Source organism: Papio anubis, chromosome 8 (assembly GCF_008728515.1).
Source record: "Papio anubis isolate 15944 chromosome 8, Panubis1.0, whole genome shotgun sequence".
Lineage (NCBI taxonomy): Eukaryota > Metazoa > Chordata > Mammalia > Primates > Cercopithecidae > Papio > Papio anubis.
The window spans coordinates 4,006,742-4,022,703 of record NC_044983.1 but is presented as its reverse complement, the minus strand read 5'-3'; the positions used below and the strand labels follow the sequence as shown (position 1 = coordinate 4,022,703).

The window sequence follows — 15,962 nt, the reverse complement described above, 5'->3', positions numbered from 1 at the left end:
CCTAAAATACTCTGATGGAATACAATCTCAAAATCAGATTCCTATGCTCTGGCAAAATGTCATTTACTCCTAGACTTTTTCACAATACGAAGTTTCAAAATTTTTATCTCCCATGCACCTGTCTCAGTATGTCTACCTAAAAGAGGAAATTAGCCAAGAAAGGAGAACATAGTGTGTTGGGGGTGGGAGTAGTCGAGGAAACTGGGAATTCATTCAAGAAGGTACAAAAAATGAATTTCCAGGCTCCAGATGAAGAGAGTGAGAAGATAATGACTCTGCCAGTTCTGTTTGCAGCAGATCCAAAGACTCCCCAGGAGACATCCTCGCAAGAGGAAATTGATAGGAATCTGATGAATTTGAACATATTAAGTGTAGATCTTGAAAATGGAAGGAGAGGTTGGGGATGCATTGGCGATAAGTACAGATGAAACAAAAGAAGCAGCAGCAACAACAGAAATTCCGTTTCTTGTTTGTTTTAGACAAACTCTCACTGTGTCACCAGGCTGGAGTATAGTTGTGTGATCTCGGCTCACTGCAGCCTCTGACTCCTGGGTTCAAGCAATTCTCCTACCTCAACTGGGACTACAGGCACGTGCCACCATGCCCAGCTAAAACAAAAATTCTTAATTCAAAACAGTATGCGTTGTACAAGACAGAAATATTCATGATACAGCACATGCACAGAGCATGTAACACTTTCCAATGATGACAAGAATCCTGAAACTTACCCACTTGCACTGGGATATACATATCCAGCAAGGATGAGTGGACAATGTGTGTGGGTGTGAGGTTGTGGGATATGGGATGAAAGAATAACTATCCAGCAAGGATGAATGGACAGTGTGTGTGGGTGTGAGGTTGTGGGGTGTGGGATGAAAGTATAAGTATCCAGCAAGGATGAGTGGACAGTGTGTGGGTGTGAGGCTGTGGGGTGTGGGATGAAAGTATAAGTATCCAGCAAGGATGAGTGGACAGTGTGTGTGGATGTGAGGTTGTGGGGTCTGGGATGAAAGAATGAAGACAATTTTCCATGTGGAGAGCTAAAGCTTCAAGAGAAAAAAGCAAGCATGGGCTTTATAACAATGGTCTTTGAAGGTTTGGAGATAAGCTAAAAGAGATGTGTTATCTCTAAAAACAGAATATAGAAGGGGAATTGAGTAAGGGACTTTAAAAAAAAAAAAATTAAACCTTGGACAACATGTGGAATGGCATATGTGCATTCAGATTTGTCTTGCAACTTTCCCAATAGAGACATCGCAAATGTTTTAGTTAAAAATCTAAAGTACCGCTTATCATCCACGTAAGTTTTTAGTTCGTTCACATTCTCTTCCTCATTAAAAACGGACCCCAATTTGTAATAATTCACAGTCTTCTCAGATCAATCTTTCTCATGCATTCCTCCACGGGCTTGCCTCTGTCAGCTATGCAGAAGCCTGGCTTTCAAGGAGGAGCTGCTGTTTTCTCTGGGCACTTTTTCCACAGGGCTCCTCTGATCAAGACTGCAAACTTTCCTCCAGAGCTGGGGTGGGACTGCTGCCTGGACAGAGTTTGCAGATGCAGATGCATGTGAAGACCCAGAGCTGGGCGTGGGACTGCTGCCTGGACAGGGTTTGCAGATGCAGATGCATGTGAAGACTCTTGAGGAACCACTCTGAGGTCTCCTCGACTGCTCTTGAGATGTTATCAATCATCGGAAGAATATAAAATGTGATACTTGCTCAAGTGATAGCATCCCTTTCCCAAAGCAGTGGCATTTATCGATATCAGAAGTCTTTGCAGATAGGATAGTATTTAACTGTTCGGGCTCTGGAGTCAGAGTGACTGAATTTAATCCTGCCTTCACCATTTCCTGAGCGTGTCTGGGTTTTTTCATCTGCAAAATGGTAACAATAATAACAATAATGATAAATAATGACAGTACAAATAACATCTACTTCAGAGTAAACATTAAATGAGTTAATAAATGTCAAGCCTTGGTAGCTGGCACATGGTAAATGCTTACTATACCTTCCTGAAATTTATTTTATTCATCATGACAGCCTATTATTTACTATCTTCTTTATAATTCCTCTAAGTAAGGGCGTGAGTGGTTCTACTACTCACACAGGTACTTTGGGTGGTGGATGTGGTGTGGGAAAGTAGGAACAGTTTGAAAACCCCCCTGTGGAAAGGAAGGAAAACTGACTAGGAAAACCAAAGGGTTTCTGGTGGAGGAAGAAGTCTGCAGCTGAAGTTAGTTTTATGACTTTTTCGTTTTTCAGTAATACTTGGAAAACTGTGACCTTTCAGAAAAGGTGGTTGGTTTAGATTTTCCAGATTGGAGATTTTTCCAGGCGGCTAAAGCTGAAGGATAAAGAAGGAAGGGAGAGGCTTGTACTGACAGAGAGAAAGAAGTCTAGAGTCAGAAATCCAAAAAGCAAAGGGAGCAGCGTAAGAATAGCCTGGAGCGGGGCCCATATGATAGAAATTTTCCCTTAGGCCATGGGTTTGATTCTGGTGAGGGCAGGACAGCCACCTCCAGGGACAGCAGCAACTTTAAATATCCTTTGTTTCGGCAGCAGATGCAGAGGGTGGATCAGAGAAGCATTTCTCTGGGTGAATCAGATAACTAGGTTTGTTAAAAAATCACAGGAGATTCACTGATTTTTGCCTATAACTTGAGCTCTGATTTTGGAGGCCAGGGTATATATATTTTGTAGGCCATGGGCTCTCAAACTTGAATGTGCACCAGCATCAGCTTGTGGAACACACATCGTAGGTCCTCACCGGCGGGGTCTCTTCCAGCAGAGTGCGTGGGCCTGAGAGCCTGCATTCGAACCCAAGTCCTAGGAGACAGATGCTGTGGTCCTGGGACTGCTCTTTGCAAACATCAACTTTACTTGACCCGGACATCTCCTACCCCAGGTTAGGGCACATCTCCAGAATGAAGTGTTGCCTGTTTCTATGAGAAAAGAGTTGTAAGTTTATTTTTATGTTGGCTTTTCAAACGGAGAGGAGCAACTTCCAGGAGAGGGAAGTAACCGACCAATGGTTAACAAACCCTCAGAATCTAATAAGGAGAGAGAAGAAAACCAAATACAGAAAACCTCAAGGACATGTGCAGTATAAATTGATGAAAGACAGCAGAAGGTGGCCCGTCCCCAGTCTCCATCCCACACCTGTGTGGCTCAGTGACCTCCCTGCAGCACTGACCATCAGTGGGAGACCTCCCGCTTCCAGTGTGCCCATAGAGGTGGGGGGCACAGGTTAAGCGAGTGAAATCCACATCACTGCGGTGGTTTGTGTCTTCGCCAGGGCGCTGTCCTGTGCTGGGTGTTTGGTACCGTTCTGGTGTGAACCTTGAATATCTGAGACAGGGTCTTGTAACCATCCAGTGGGTTCAGCTTGCCCACTGCCTAGACAGAGCCAGTTTATCAACAGGGAAATTGCTATGGAGAAAGAGTAATTCACGCAGAGCCGGCCGTGTGGGAGACGGGAGTTTTATTATTACTCAAATCAGTCTCCTGGAGTCTTCCGGGATCAGAGTTTTTAATGATAATTTGGTGGGAGGGGCTTGGAAAGTGGGTAGTGCTGATTGGTCAGGTTGAAGATGAAATCACAGGGAGTCAAAGTGAGTTTTTCTTGCTGTCTTCTGTTTCTGGGTGCAATGGCAAAACTGGTTGGGCCAGATGAGGAGTCTGGGTGGTGTCACCTGATCCATGGAGTCCAGGGTCTCCAGCATATCTCAAGCACTGATCTTGGGCTTTGCGATAGTGATGTGATCTCCAGGAGCAATTTGGGAAGGGTCAGACTCTTGGAGCCAGAGGCTGCAGGGGCCCTAAACTGTAATTTCTAATGCTGTAGCTAATTTGTTAGTTCTGCAAAGGCAGACTGGACCGCAGGCAAGAAGGGGGTCTTCTCGGGCTGTTATCAACTGATCAGTTAATAAGGGCTGTTCAATTGATAAGGGCTGTTACCAATTTTGTTTCAGAGTCAAACTATGAACCGAATTCCTTCCCAAATTTAGTTCGGCCCATGCCCAGGAATGAACAAGGACAGCGTAAAAGTTAGAAGCAACGTAGAGTTGGATAGGTCTGATTTCTTTCACTGACATAATTTCCTCAGTTTTAATTTTGCAAAGGCAGTTTCAGTCTTCAGTTAATTTAGCAAGTTTATTTTGCCAAAGTTGAGGCTAAGCCTCAGGAGGTACGGCTGACGTGTACCCAAGTGGCCGGGGCACAGCTTGGTTTTATTCATTTTAGGGAGACATGAGACATTAACTAACAGATGAAAGATGCACATTGGTTTCTTCCAGAAAGGTGGGAGAATTGGAGCAGGGAGGGGGCCTCCAGGTCACAAGTAGGTGAGATAAACAGTTGCATTCTTTTGAGTTTCTAATTAGCCTTTCCAAAGAAGCCAGTCAGATTTGCATTTATCTCAGTGCGCAGAGGGGTGACTTAGAATAGAATGGGAGGCAGGTTGGCCCTAAGCAGTTCCCAGTTTGACCTTTCCCTTTATTTTACTAATTTTGGGGCCCCAAGATTTGTCTTCCTTTTGAGACAAGAAGTCTTCTCCCAATCAAAGTTTTTTTCCCAATGGAAGTGTTCCTGGTCTCATGGGCTTCAAAGAATGAAGCTGTGGACAGCAGCGGGGAGTGTTACAGCTGGATTAGAGAAACGCATGCACCCAAAGAGTGTGTGGTGGCAAGATTTATTAAAGCAAAAGTAAAGTGAAAGCGAAAGTAAAGCTTCCACACAGTGGAAGGGGACCCAGAAGGGTTGCAGCTTCTGGCTTGGGTGTCTTATGCTTGTATCCCCTTATGACCCTTCCCCTTTCCCTTTTTCTGCCCTATAGAGTTAGCTTATTTTCCATCCCGCTTGTGGGTTGGTGGGCCTGATTGGTTAAAAACAGGCTGCAGCTAGAGCTTCAACTCCCTATATGACTGGTTGAAGTTTCAGTCCCTTAGCTTGCAGCTATGACTCATTTTGGCTTAGGGAAAAGTCCCCTGAGGGAAGTCCCTATTGACCCAGGAAGTCCCTATTGACCCAGGAAGTCCAGTCAACTTAGCCACTTAGTCCCTCACTTTCACACTGGGCATTGCCAGTGAGGTCTGGCTGTGGGTGCTGGTCCCAGGCACAGGAAACCCCAGATGGTCCCCACTACCAGGCACAGGTGCCCACAAAGCCTCTATACGTTCTCACGGCTTTGATACTTGAAGACATATTCAAGGGGCTCTTGGTCATTTCACCCCATGCAGAGAAGTCCACAATGGCCATCTGCAGCTTTGGGGTCTCCTCCCTTCTATACCAAAGGGAAAGAATTAGAGAGTAATCCCCTGTCTCCCTTTTTGATATGGAGAAGAAAACATTTCATATCCATAAAAGAAAGTATGTCATTTAGAATCAGGTTGATAGAGGATCCTGTGGAAGTATAACTTTTAAAATTGATGTTATTAATTTGCCAGTCAGTGCTCACTGTTAATGACCTCGGGCCTCACACTCACTCACCTGTGCAGCAGCCCTGAAGCTTCCTTCTGGTCTCACTGCTCCCACTCTTCCTCCCCTGTGCCCCCGCAGACTGTTTTAGCACAGCATTCATCGCTTGACTTCTTGCAGAAAATAGTTTTTATTTCTTTCTCTTTTTTATTCTTCGTTGTTCTGTGCTTAGAAGTCTGTGTGTTGGGAATCTTGTTCCGGAATGCAATGTAGGGGGAAAAAAAAAAGTTAGATGATCCAGTAATATTTTAGTTATTATTTGTTTCCTGAACACCAGCTTTTTTGAGCTGTCATTGACAAATAAGAAACTTCTTTTTAAGAGATTATGAAATCTTAAATCAGGAATCACATACAACCCTGGAATGTGTATTTCACTGAAAGTTCTATGTTCTCATACTCTATGGTTTCTCACTTGAACTTAGTTTTCCATTATATTTTATTTCGGGTTCTTCTGTCTTCATCGTCAGTAAATTATCACAGCATAAACATATTAAATTCTAATGATCAACAATGTGACTTCTTCCAAACGTGATAAAAGCCTAGAAGTTATCATGGGGTTTTCCCACTTTAAGAGTGTTACAAGTTCCCATTTCCAATGTTACCGTCAAAGGAAAAATGACTTTTTAAAAATGTGATAAAAACCACAGAAATTAACATTGGATTTTCCCACTTTAAAAGTATTACAAGTTCACATTTTCAATGTTAATCCTCAAAGAAAACAAAATCCCGAATCTTCTAAAAGCAATTCAACTGCACTGATTTACCCACAATAATGGTTTTTAAACATTAAAGGCAAAATTTATTTAAGAAACTGTAAAGCTAATGAAATATGTAGCACACCCAGATAAGAATTAATACAGGACATTATGGGATGGGTGAGGCTCACACTGAGCCTACTAATTGGAAGGCATCTGCTCCAGATAGTGACCTAGAAAATGTTAGTTAACCTAATATATTCTAAAAGCTACAAAGTCTGTATCGTTTACTACATGTTTCTGTGATTAACTGTGAACTTGTCTCTAAGGAATTCATAACCCTTCCTTCGTGTAGCCAAGTTATAAAAAACATCTCAGCATGGACTGCCTAAATATTCTTCATCTTCCTATTTTGTGTACCGATGGATCATTTTTCTATTTTCCAATCTCACTGGCATTATGAAAGCATCAAAGCTTTTAATAATTAAATACAGAAAATTCCAGCCTCTGATTGTAATTTCTCAAACAGGAAGCCCAGTGGCCTGTCTTTGCCAATTATCACCGTAGGTCTAGCTACAGTGCTGCTTTGCAGAAGGCTAGAATTTAACATAGATTTGTGTCCTTAAAGGGGCTTGTAGCTATTAGTTTCTTCGGGAGTTGCCTTTCTTTCTTTGGACCAAGTTTCTGTTCTCTGAGAACTCTGTTACAGAAGGAGTGGGAGGTTAAATCACTTTTTTTTTTTTTTTTTTGGTGGAAGACAGTTACTTTCACTGACAATAGCCAGAAGTCTTCCCATTTCACAGAAAGTGTTACTTCTGTGAAAAAAACCCTGGGTTCCAGCATTTAGCCATGCCCGGCTGCAGCCCCTGAGGGTCTGACCTTGCTGGTCTTACGTGGTTTGGTTTGATGATTGGAGGCTCATCACCTCCATCTCTACAGAAGAGCCCTAATTTTGCAGGGCATGCCATGTCCTCTGAACACTGGGACAGCACGGGGTGACTGGCAGATACTTAAAATGCGGCTGGCACTTTCTGGTTCTGTTTTAGACAGTTTACTTAATCTACGTGTGTCTCAGTTTCTTCATTTCCACCCTGGAACTATTGCTAACTGCGTCGGAGGTTTGTCGTTCGGACTTACTGGGATCATGTTGACGTACAGCCTAGCAAATTGTTGGCGCTCAGTACATAGTGAATCCTGTTTCTTCTTGGGTTAAATATCCTGTAATATTTGGTCATCAAAGCTGTCTTATGACCAGCACATCTATAAATAACCAGGTCTTAAGCAATGTAAGAAGTCAAACCAACTCCAGTCTCCTTGTAAAAGTAAGCAAACAGACCACCATCAACATGGTGTTAGAGTCACTATAATTCTGATAAAGTCTGTCAGGAAACAAGTTAGCAATATTATGTAATAAATATCTCTGATATCCTATATTATGCAATATTGTATTTCTATGATATATCTATTTTTATAAATTTATGTTAAAAGGAACATGTAGTTATATAATAAAGTTTATAGATTTAAAATTATTCTTAATGATTAAAAATATTTTAGTAAATCTGTAGGTAGGCATTATTACAGTACATTTTAAATTCACTAATCATTTAATATAAAATTGGAAAGTGTGCTGTGTTTGCATTTGAGAGTCATTCTAATAGTTTAAATTCCTTGGAGTATTTAAAAAAAAAAAAATGCCTTTTTTTTCTTTTCCCCAAAGCATTGGAACTAAGGTAAAATTAGAAAATAACTGATGTACAGTAATATTACCTTCATAATTTTGTGCAAATTAATGCTGTCTTATACTTGCTGCCATTTAATTCTAGAATGAAAGATGTCAGAATGATAAAAACCCTATTCTACTTTGAAATTAGAAAATCTTGGCTTAGTTTCCCAAGAATTCCCACTTCTTTTTCTTTTCTTTCTTTTTTTTTTTTAAACTAGGTGCTTATGCACATGATTTTACTTCTGTTTTGAAAAAGAATAAAAGATTGATTACATTTTAGATGATTGTTTCACTTATATTAACAAATCTGTCAGGGTTACAATTACCTATTATATACTGAGAAATAGGAAAGTAATTAGAAGCAGGTATAGCAAAGAAGCCCTTGACCAGTGTGGTGGGCGTGTGAATTCTGTAATTAAAAGTACATTGACACTCAAGCCTGTAATCCCAGCACTTTGGGAGGCCGAGGCGGGTGGATCATCTGAGGTCAGGAGTTCGAGACCAGCCTGGCCACCATGGTGAAACCCTGTGTCTACTAAAAATACAAAAACTGGTTGGGCGTGGTGGCGGGCACCTGTAATCCCAGCTAGTCAGGAGACTGAGGGAGGAGAATTGCTTGAACCCGAGAGGCAGAGGTTGCAGTGAGCTAAGATCGTGGCACCACACTCCAGCCTGGATGACAGAGTGAGACCATGCCTCAAAAATAAATAAAGTATAAATAAATAAATAAAAAATAAAATAAAATAAATAAAAATACATTGACAGACCCCAGTCCGGGAAGAAGCTTCTTTGTTGCTGGACTACTAAACTAATGTGTTTAAGAAACCAAGCCATCAAAAGTTTCACATTTCATGTATGGTTTGTTCATGACCATGTAAGAAAAGTATTCTTAATATACACATTTTCAGGCACATAGGGACAGAGTTCCTAAACACATTCCATTGTGTATGAACAATGAAACAGAGAACATTTGTTTCTCTAATTTTAAAAGACTTCTCTGTTTTGTTTTGTGATTTCTGGCATGTCCTGAGCTTCTGCCTTGTATTTGGAAAGTGAGATGTTTTAACTGGGTGTTCTCTGAGACACATTCTGAGCCGGACATTCTCTGCACGAACCTGGAGTGTTTCTGAATATACATTTAGCATCTAAACTCACTTCTTTAAAAGCCATGTGATGAGGTTACTCACTAGAGAAGTCCAGTGTCAAGTACACAGACTGTCTATTTGCCACCCAGAAGTGTGAGGCCATTTGAAAGCTTCCTGGTCTCTGGCTTTGGTATCCCTTTTCGCCAGAAGATACTAAACATGCTAATTTGGAAATAATTGATCTCCTGGTTCTTCCTCTAGCATTTGTGTCAGGGGTGACTGGCAGGGATGAGACAGAGGAGGAGGAAGGAGAGTAAACCTCGATAAACAACCGGATGGGCGTACAGTCGGCATGTTGGCGTTAGTCTAAGTAAGAATCTGAATTTATAAAATAATCATGTCTTATAACTAAGTAATCAATAACATTGAAATAACACTGAAATATCTATAACAAAGGGTGAAACCCCTTCTTTACCCCAAACGCTTTTAACTCCCCAGTAGTCATGGCTGTCAGCCAATTAAACTTTTTTTTAGATTTTAAATTTTGTGGCTGCATAATAGGTATATATATTTATGGAGTACACGAGATGTTTTGATGCAGGCATGCAATGCTTAATGTTCACATCAGTTCACATCACAGAGAATGGGGTATCCGTCCCCTCAAGCATTTATCCTTTGTGTTACAAATAATCCAATTATACTCTTTTAGTTATTTTTAAATGGGCAATTAAATTGTTATTGACTACAGTCACCCTATTGTGCTATCAAATACTAGGTCTTATTCTTTCAAACTATTTTTTGGTGCCCATTAACCATCCACATCTCCCCTCACCTTCCCACTACCCTTGCCAGCCTCTGGTCACTGTTCTGCTCTCTGTCTCCATGAGATTAGAACCCTTTCAGATGTGTCTCCAGACACATACACAAACGTGTAGGAATTGTATTGTAAATTGTATTGTAGAATGTTTTATTAGCCAGCTCAGGCTGGCTGTAGCAAAATGCCATAGATGTTCATTTCCCACTGTTTGGAGGCTGGAAGTTTGCGATCAGGGTGCCAGCACGCTGTGGTTCTGGGAGGACTTTCCTCCTGCTTTGCAAACGTCTGCTTCTGTGCTCCCTTGTTCCTCATAGGGCAGAGACAGAGCAGAAGTCCTGGTCTCGTCCCCTGGATATAAGAACACTACTATTGTCACCAGGTCTGCACTCTTATGGCCTCATCTAAACTTGGATATTTCCCAAACACCCCACCTACAAATACCACGGCACTGAGGATTAGGAGTTGAACAAGTGAGTTTTTGGAGTGACACAAATATTCAACCTATGACACGCGAATATTATCCTGTGATTTGATTTCTAACTGAAAACAGTAAAACAGATTTTTAACATCAGTAGTAGATGAACCTCTTTAAAAAAGGTTCACTTAGCATTCCCAGGTGTGGATGTACCAAACTTTGATTAGCAATTTCCCTGTTGACATTTATGTTTAGGTTGTTTCCATTTCTTTCTAGTTTTTTTTTTTTTTTTTTAATTTTACTTTAAGTTCTAGGGTACATGTGTAGAACGTGCAGGCTTGTTACATAGGTATGTGTGTGCCATGATGGTTTGCTGCACCTATCAACCCATCATCTAGGTTTTAAGTCCCACATGCATTAGGTATTTGTCCTAATGCTCTCCCTCACTTTGCACCCTGCACCCACTGACTGGCCGCAGTGTGTGATGTTCCCCTTCCTGTGTCCATGGATTCTCATTGTTCAACTCCCACTTATGAGTGAGAACATGTGGTGGTTGGTTTTCTGTTCCTGTGTTAATTTGCTGAGAATGATGGTTTCCAGCTTCATCCATGTCCCTGCAAAGGACATGAACTCATCCATTTTTATGGCTTCATAGTATTCCGTGGTGTGTATGTGCCACATTTTCTTTATCTAGTCTAACATTGATGAGCATTTGGGTTGGTTCCATGTCTTTGCTATTGTGAATAGTGCTGCAGTAAACATACGTGTGCATGTGTCTTTATAGCAGCATGATTTATATTCCTTTGGGTATATACCCAGTAATGGGATGGCTGGGTCAAATGGTATTTCTAGTTCTAGATCCTTGAGGAATTGCCACACTGTCTTCCACAATGGTTGAACTAGTTTACATACCCACCAACAGCATAAAATGTGTTTCTAATTCTTCACAGCCTCGCCAGCATCTATTGCTTCCTGACTTTTTAATAATTGCCATTTTTACTGGCATGAGATGGCATCCCATTTTGGTTTTGATTTGCATTTCTCTAATGACCAGTGATGATGAACTTTTTTCCATATGTTTGCTGCCTGCATAAATGTCTTCTTTTGAGAAGTGACTGTTTATATCCTTTGCCTACTTTTTGATTTTTCTTTTTTGTAAATTCGTTGAAGTTCTTTGTAGATTCTAGATATTAGACATTTATCAGATGGGTAGATTGCAAAGTTTCTATTTTTAAGTTTGCTGCAGTAAACATGCAGATGGAACTTCTTCACATGTGAGCATTTCTTAAGGGCACGTTTCAGAAGTTTAGTTGCTGGAACAAAGCATGTGCTACAATTCTAATTTTTAATATTATTATTAATAGCTAATGGCCAGCATAAGTGTACCCACACATCCCTCTCCTCCCACTGACAGTCTGCCTAGGGCCATTTCCTCACTATTCTGCACACCCACAAACACACCAGCCTTATAATTTGTCCAATCATATGGCCAATGTTACACCCTTCATTGTTCCCTGATGGCTAATAGGGAACTTGGAGAAAACCCTTTTTATACTTGTGTCATTTCTCCTATGCCTGCTCTTATCTTTTGTACACTGCTTTTTTTTTTTCCTGTTGACTTGCCCTGACTTTTCCAGGAAAATTTGTTTCTCTACTTTTAAATGAGTTTCCTCTACTTTGTTTTGTGGTTTTTGACATGCCCTGAACCTGTCTTTTGTTTGGAAAGTGAGATGTTCTAACTAGGTGTCCTCTAGGATACGTTCTGAGCCTGACATTCTCTGCATGGGTCTGGAGCATTTCTGAATATGTATTTGACATCTACACTTACTTCTTTAAAAGCTGTGTGATGAAGTTACTGACTAGAGAAGGCCAGTGGCAGATACACAGTCTGTCTATTTGGCACCCAGAAGTGAGAGCGCTTCAGCATTTTCACACACCTTTTCTCTCACTGGAAGTCCTTTGTAAAAAATCTTCATTGCCATCATTTATTGTAGCTCCTATTAGCTGTCACAATCACTGTGTATTGTAATAGGCTTCCAGGAGAGTTGGTTGGAGGGAGATGATTTATAGCATATTGAGTGCATCATTTATTAAGACGATCATAACCCTGAAATGACAGCCCGCAGCCCCGCTTGTATTTACCTTGCGGCAGGCAGAGGTTCAACTTGGGAGCTCCCTTGCCTGGTGTCCTGGTGTTATGAAGCATGAGGCGATGACAGTGTTGTTACAGGCAGACGGTGATGTATAAGGAGGATCCCACCAGCCAGCCACGCATGCTGCTTCGAGTGAGTTCCTTTGGATTATAGATGTGAGAGGAAAGCAGGCAGAAATGACCCTGAGATGGGAGGGGTCCTCTGAAGCCATTCCAGCAACCATTGAGATGAATAATATTCAGATAATTCGAGGAGGTGTCTGTCTTTTCTCCTCGGCTAGAATTTGGCAGCAAGAAAAAACAAAACTCAGTGGGGAAAAGGCAGTAGAAAGGAGGCCAGATTTCATTCTGATTAACTGCTGACAGTTTCCAAAATGCAAAAAGAAAAAAAAAAAAATGAAGTGTCAACCTATCTTACTGAACACAGTCACTAGGTGTATCCTCCTACCTGCCTGATTCTCAGACTTCATGAGAAAGACGAAGGATGGTACACACTTAGAGTAATTTAGTTTCTGACTTCAGAAAGCTAATTCTCTTTCTGGCACATCATACAGTAAATGCGAGGTGATTTTTTTAAAATACACCTTATTTTTTAGAGTAGTTTTAGGTTGACAGCAAAACTGAACAGACACTGTAGAGTTTCCCTCACCCCCTGCCTCTCCACACAGCCTCCCCTTCCAGCCACACCTCCCCTTCTAGCCACACCTCCCCTTCTAGCCACACCTCCCCTGCAGCATGGCGCAGTTGTTCCATCCAGGCACCTGCACTGATACATCACCATCCGATGTCTACAGCTTACGTTAGGGTTCATTCATGGTGTCGTACATTCCATGGGTTTGGACAAGTGTATGATGACATGTATTCACCATTATAATATCACACAGAGTAGTTTCACGGTCCTAAAAATCCTATTTTCAGTGGGGCGTGGTGACTCATGCCTGTAATCCCAGCACTGTGGGAGGCTGAGGCCTGTGGATCACCTGAGGTTAGGAGTTCAAGACCAGCCTGGCCAATATGGCGAAATCCTGCCTGTACTAAAAATACAAAAATTAGCTGGGTGCAGTGGCACGCGTCTGTAAATCCCAGCTACATGGGAGGTAGGGAAATCGCTTGAACCCGGGAGGCAGAGGTTGCAGTAAGCCAAGATTGTGCCCCTGCACTCCAGCCTGCGAGAGAGAGAGACTCCATCTCAATAAATAAATTAATTAATAATAAATAAAATAATGAAAACCCTGTTTTCTTGGTGTTTACTTCTCCCTGCCCCCAGTCACTGGCAACCACTGATCTTTCTACTTTCTTCATAGTTATTTTTCCAGAATGTCATAAGATTGGGGATCATGCAGGATGTACATTTTCAGCTTGGCTTTTTCACTGAGAAATATGATTTACATTCCACCATGACTTTTCATGGCTTGATAGCTCATTTCTTTTTAGCACTGAATATTGACAGTCTGTTGTCAGGATGTACCACAGTCCATTCACTGACCTCTTAAAGGGCATCTTGTTTGCTTCCAAATTTTAGCAATTATGGGCAAAGCACATATAAACATTCAGGTAAGTGTGGGGTTTGATCATGTGTATATTTCTTCAAAAATCTATGATTGGTTAAGTTCCTTACTAGCCAAATATAAATTATGAATTAGCTAACAAAAGTGGAAGAATCATACGTTTTCTCAAGATAAGCTTTAGTTGTAGAAAAAATATGTCTAAAGCATTATATATAAAAATACAGGCATACCTCAGAGGTTAAGTTTTAGACTATTGTAATAAAATGAATCATAGGAATACGTTGGCTTCTCAGTGCATATGAAAATTATGTTTGCACAGTAGTGTAGCCTTTACATATGCAATAACATTATGTCTAAAAAGTATACATATCTTAATTTTAAAGTACTTTCTTGCTGAAACTGCTAAAAATTAAGAGTTCAACGCATCATAATCTTTTTGCTGGTGGAGGGTCTTGTCTCAATGTTGATGGCTGCTGACTTATCAAGATGGTAGTTGCTGAAGGCTGGGGTGGCTGTGACAATTTCTTAAAGTGAGATAACAATGATGCTTTGCCTCATCTATGGACTTTTTTTCATGAAAGATTTATCTCTAGCATGCAATGCCATTTGACAGCATTTTACCCACAGTAGCAATTCTTTCAAAATTTGAATCAGTTCTTTCTAAACCATGCTTCTGCAGTATCAACTAGGTTTACGTAATAATCTAGATATTTTGTTGCCATTTCAACAATGTTTATGGCATCTTTACTAGGAGTAGATTCTATCTCAACATATTTTCCTTTCTCATCTGTAAGAATCAATTCCTCATCTGTTAAGTCTGATCATGAGACTGCAGCAATTCAGTCACATCTTCAGCCTGCCCTTGTAATTTTAGCTCTTGCCACATCTGCAGGTACGTCCTCTGAAGTCTTACTATATTCTTCAAACTCAACTGTAAAGTGTTGGAATCAACTTCTTCTAAACTCCTATTCCTTTTCAAATTTTGACCTCTTCCCATGAACCACAATTGTTATTGATGGCATCTAGCAAAGGGAATCCTTTCCAGAAGGTTTTCAATTTATTTTGACCAAATCCATCAGAAGAATCACTACCTATGACAGCTATAGACTTATGACATGTATTTATTAAGTTATAAGCGTTGAAAGTTTACATTACTCCTTGATCCATGGGCTGCAGAATGGATATTATATTAGCTGGCATGAAGACAACATTAGTCTCCTTAAGCATCTCTGTCTGAGCTTTTGGGTAACCATGTGTGTTGTCAAGGAGCAGTAACATTTTGAAAGGAAACATGCATTGTCAAGGAGCAGTAATATTTTGAAAGGAATCTTCATTTTTCCTAGTAGTAGGTCTCAACAGTAGGCTTAAAATATTGCATTAACCATGCTGTAAACAGATGTGCTCTCGTCCAGACTTTATTTTTCCACTTAGACAGCACAGGCAGAGAGTACATTTAGCATCATTCTTAAGGGCTCTATGATTTTCAAGATGGTAAACAAAGATTGGCTTCCCCTAAAAGTCACCACCTGCATGAGCTCCTGATAGAGGAGTCAGTCTGTCCTTTGAAGTTTTTTAAGCCAGGCATTGACTTATCTTCCTGTGAAAGTCCTAGATGGCATCTTCTTCCAACATAAGGCTATTTTGTCTACGTGGAAAATCTGTTGTTTATTGTAGCCATCTTCATCAATGGTCTTACATAGATGTTCTGGAGAACCTGCTGCAGCTCCTACATTGACATTTGCTGCTTCACTTGGAACTTTTATGTTATGGAAATGGCTTATTTTCTTAAACCTTATGGACCAGCCTCTGCTAGCTTCAAATTTTTCTTCTGCAACTTCCTGACCTCTCTCAGCCTTCATAGAGTTGAAGAAAATGAGGGACTTGCTCTGGAGTAGGCCTTGGCTTAAGGGAATGTTGTAGCTGGTTTGGTCTTTTATGCGGATCACTTGAAAACTTTCTCCATCTCACCAGTAAGGCTATTTTGTTTTCTTATCATTCATGCACTTATAAGAGTAGCACTGGCTGGGTGTGGTGGCTCACATCTGTAATCCTAGTACTTCGGGAGGCAGAGGCGGGTGGATCACAAGGTCAGG

At 40.9% G+C, this 15,962-nt stretch overlaps 1 protein-coding gene across 2 annotated transcripts in view; it reads left to right on the top strand.

Annotated features, from left to right (window-relative positions):
• Positions 1-15,962, top strand: part of CSMD1 (CUB and Sushi multiple domains 1) — a 2,034,404-nt gene that overhangs the window by 870,200 nt on the left and 1,148,242 nt on the right. The gene's annotated exons all lie outside the window — the stretch shown is intronic.